The sequence below is a fragment of the Panthera uncia genome, chromosome C2 (assembly GCF_023721935.1).
Source record: "Panthera uncia isolate 11264 chromosome C2, Puncia_PCG_1.0, whole genome shotgun sequence".
In the NCBI taxonomy this organism is placed as follows: Eukaryota; Metazoa; Chordata; class Mammalia; order Carnivora; family Felidae; genus Panthera; species Panthera uncia.
Window position 1 is genome coordinate 147,300,329 of NC_064810.1, and position 4,633 is coordinate 147,304,961.

Below are 4,633 nucleotides of genomic sequence, written 5' to 3' on the forward strand. Positions count from 1 at the left end.
GGCCGACTCCAGACGCAGACTCTGATTAGTCTCAGCCAATAATAATAACTCATATCCTTGCCAGGATGGACTCAGCAGCCCAGGCCCAAGCTAACTGGCACCCAGCATTCCCTTGGTACACAGTTATTGGACAAGCCAGGGGCACATAACCTGGGGTGGACCAATCAGAACTAAGGGAAAGATTTTTGTTTGTTGGCAACGAAGACACCCTCTCTCCCCCTCTCCTTCCTTCTCCCCCTCCCCTTCTCTTCCTTCTTCTCCCCTTCCTCTCTCCAAACATCAAGGAGAAAGCCTTTTGAGCTGACTGAGACCACTGGCCATCCTACAGCCTAAATTTCCCCTGTCTTGAGTTGTGAGCTTAAATGAGACAGCACAGGTAAAGCACTTAGCACAGTACCAGACCCATGATATGTGCTCAAAGAACAGTAGCCAGCCATGCAAGGACAGTCTGTCCACAGCTGTCCTGGCTCATAAGGACATTACTACACGGTTCCATTCTTTCTATCTTGGTCAAGGCATAAGGTTTACCTTTCCCGCACATTCCGTGAAACTAGTTCAAACTCCACACCATAGTTTACATGGGTTTCAAGGGGCTCTGGTGGGTTGTGTCCCAGCTACAGAGCAGTGGGAGTGAACATTTCAGGGGAAGCGGCTACAGCTCCTTTCCATCCCATCCCTTGTCCTTCTACCCTCACTCGGAGCATTCACAGCTCATACCTCCCTCCCTAGTCTGCCTTCTCCTCCCCTGCCCACCAGCCCCCCCAGCCTTACTGGTTTGGGGGAGCAGAGAACCCTATTCTGTGGCACATATCCTAACTTTTCTGTTGGTCACTGTGGTCCATAGCTTCCTTAAGTCTTTGTCTCTGCCTCATGAGGGGAAGAAGTGTTTTTCAGGGTTCCTATAAGAAAACAAGTTTTCAAGATACCTATGAGAGGAGCAGGGGAAAAAATATCAGGACAGGGAGATTCTCCACGCTTTTGGGGAACAAATGCACTCACCCATTTGAAACGTCTAATCACAGCACCTGGCCCATTACAAGGACCTAAGCCATAAAAGCTGTTATTATTTGCGAGAGGTTCATTGCAAAACTGGCCCCAACTCCCTGCCTCTTGTCATGTCCCTACCCTTTGCAGTGTGACCCCGAAGCTCCTCTCCCCCCGTCAAGAGCTGGAAACAACATTCCCTCCTGAGGAATCTGGGCCAGCTTGTAACTGGCTTTGGTCAATAAGACACAATGGAAGAGACGGAGTGTGGGTGCTGAGTGAGGCCTTCAGATAGTACAAATGGTCTCTCTCACTCTTAGGACCTTGCCCAGTTGCCATGAAAACAAACCCAAACCAGCCTCCTGGAGGATAAGCTTTCACGTGGAGGAAAGACAAGCCATCCCAGTGACTGCAGATGCACGAGTGAGCCCAGCTGGTCCCAACAGAGCGTGGGCAAGATTAGCAGAACCGCCCAGCCAATCCAGAGATTCGTGGACTGAGAGAATTATTTATTGTTGTAGGCCACTGAGGTTTTCCTGGTTGTTTTTTACGCAATAGAATTGTCGCGAGAGCTAACTGACGCATTTGTTGTTTCTTATTTTTTATTTTTATTTTCGGCGGACAGTGGTGGAAGGGAAAGTTCTGCGGGCAAGGCCAGCTGAAGGCTGCTCAGACACAGAGTTCCAGGTCAAGTTGGCTATGGACTGGGCAAGTGGAGGGGGGTATCAGGAAGGAGAAACAGCACCTTCTGTCTTTGTAACTATGGCTTTTCCTTAGCTCAGAGGTCTTCAAAGTTTTGCTTGCATGCACGTCTCAAAATGAAGTTTGAGGGGTGCCTGGGTGGCTCAGTCAGTCAAGTGCCTGACTCTGGGTTTCGGCTCAGGTCGTGATCTCAGTTTGTGGGTTCGAGCCCCACGTCAGGCTCCATGCTGATGATGCAAAGCCTGCTTGGGATTCTCTCTCTTCCTCTTTCTCTGCCCCTCCCCTGCTCACTCTCTCTCTCTCTCTCAAAATAAATAAATAAACTTAAAAAAATTTTTTAAAGAAAAGCAATGCACCCCATAGCATATTTTTAGATTCTCATGTAAAAGTTTTGATATAATTTTCTTTTTACTACAAATATTGACATTTAAACATAAACCTATCAGTCTTTTAAAATATTAAAGGGATTCTGGAACTCATAATAATTTCACGCTCAAACTACCCAAGCTAAAAATATATGAATAAGCTCTTCTTCAGTGTTGAGAAATTTTACATCTATCAGTTTTCTCCTTGAATTCACATTTCTTATCTACTTACTTCACAAATCTTTGACATAATTTAGCATAGTTTAAAAATTGAAAACCTTTTATTGATTACCCTACCATACATAAAAATACATTGAATATATAAATTCAAAAAAATATATTAAATATAAATAAGATATTTAATATAAAATGTTAAATATAAGTATTAAAATATTTTCAATACATTAAAAAATATTTTATTCCTGTGACCGTATGTCTCTCTATGTTAAAAAAAAAATGGTTCTGGATTGAATTATCACACAACTGATCAAAACTATAAAAAGGTTGGGGCCCCTGCATGGCTCAGTAGGTTAAGCATCCAACTCTTGATCTCAGCTCAGGTCTTGATCTCAGGGTCCTGAGTTCAAGCCCTGTGTTGGGCTCTGGGCTGGGCGTAAAGCCTACTTTAAAAACAACAACAACAAAAACTACAAAAAAGTTTTATAATTTTCATCATTTTTAAAGATAAAAAGTTAAATACAGTTGGAAATGTATCTCCTAATGAGATAAAATGTGATCTAACTTGTCATATGCATTTAATGAAAGAGAAAGGTACATTCAGTTGAAAATTAATCAGCCAGGAAGCTAGAATAACATTATTCTTGTTAATAGGAGGTAAAAAGTTTAAATATTTTATATGGTAAAATAAAATAAGCATTAGCTATCACTGGATGATTTCATGATACGATTTCATAAAAAGGATTTTAAATTGCCCTCCTGACTAGGGTATCCAAAACAAATCATCTAAAAATTTTAGCTGTGGGTTTTATTTGATATATCTTGAGAATTATGAATGTCTTGGAGAGGCTTTCGGGCTACATTTAAATGAGTCAGAGTCGCTAAAGCTACATGCTGGGGCCATGCTGTGGTGTTCTTTCTCTCAGCTGAAGACTTGACCCGGGATTAGTACTTAGTGTGGTGGGAAAGTATTGCTTATAGTTAAATACATGTTTAAAAGCTGAGTTCTTTCTTCTTTAGCATTCGGTGTTTCTGACCGACCGTCTCTCTGCTTCGCTGTCATTGGACTCACCTTCAAGAAGGTCAATGATCTTGACTCCCACCACACAGACTACCGGATGTCTATTTTCAGAGCATCCTCACATGGCCAACACAAGACCCTCTTTCCCCTGAACGTAAAATGTATACGATGAGGAAATATGAGAGTCCAGGAGGTAACAGGATCCTGATTAAGCAATAAAAGAATCCTCCCCTATCCTTCCCCATTCCCCTTGAGGGTTTGTTTTCCTTTTGTTAAGTTTATTTATTTATTTTGAAAGAGAGAGAGAAAACATAAGCAGAGGAGGGGCAGAGAGAGAGGAAGAAAGAGAATCCCACGCAGGCTCCGTGCTGTCAGCACAGAGCCCGACACAGGGCTCAATCTCACGACCCCCACCCCCGCCCTGAGATCATGACCTGAGCCAAAATAAAGAGTCAGATGCTTAACCAACTGAGTCACTCAGATGCCCCAGTCCTTGAGGTTTTCAGACTCGGTGGCAATGTACCATAGTCAGATGGGGTGAAGGCTATGCCTTTTTCCTTTTTTTTCATAAGAATAAAGTACACATTTTTTATTCGGCAAAACAAATATATTAAATTGAGGACACATTTTGTAACACATGAGACATATTCTCATGCAAATAAAACTCAAAAAGTGTGTGTGTGGAAATTAAGGATCAAGAAAACCATTCCCTTAGAGGCGCCTGTGTGGCTCGGTCAGTCAAGAATCTGCCTCTCGGTGTCGGCTCAGGTCGTGATCTCACGGCTCCTGAGTTCAAGCACCACATCAGGCTCTGTGCTGACAGTGCAGAGCCTGCTTGAGATTCTCTCTCTGTCTCCCTCTCTCTCTGCCCCTCCCCCACTCGCATGCATATTCTCTCTCCCTCTCTCTCTCAATAAATGAAGTTAAAAAAAAAGGAAAGAAAGAAAGAGAAAGAAAGAAAGAAAGAAAGAAAGAAAGAAAGAAAGAAAGAAAATCATTCCCTTAAAACAACTTATGTTCAGTAGCCCTTGGAACTTTCACTGGCCCATAGTGGCTACTGCCTTCATTCACTAGGTGCTAGAATTTTCAGTGACAACCACAAGTAAAAGTATTTAATATCCTAACTAGGTAATACATTTATATAGTTCAAATATCAAAGAGTCTAGAAAAGCATAAGGTATCAAGTAAAAAGTCTTGTTTCTTAATTCTCCTCCCATAACCATGTACTTCTTTGAGTGCATATATGAACAAATACCATTTTATTACACAACCCTTCATTTGTTACACAAGCGGGGGCGTAAAGGACACATTTTCTGCTCCTGGATTTTATCCTCTTCAAATTGTATGTTGGTGGAGATCTTTCCATACCAGTATGTGGGGTACT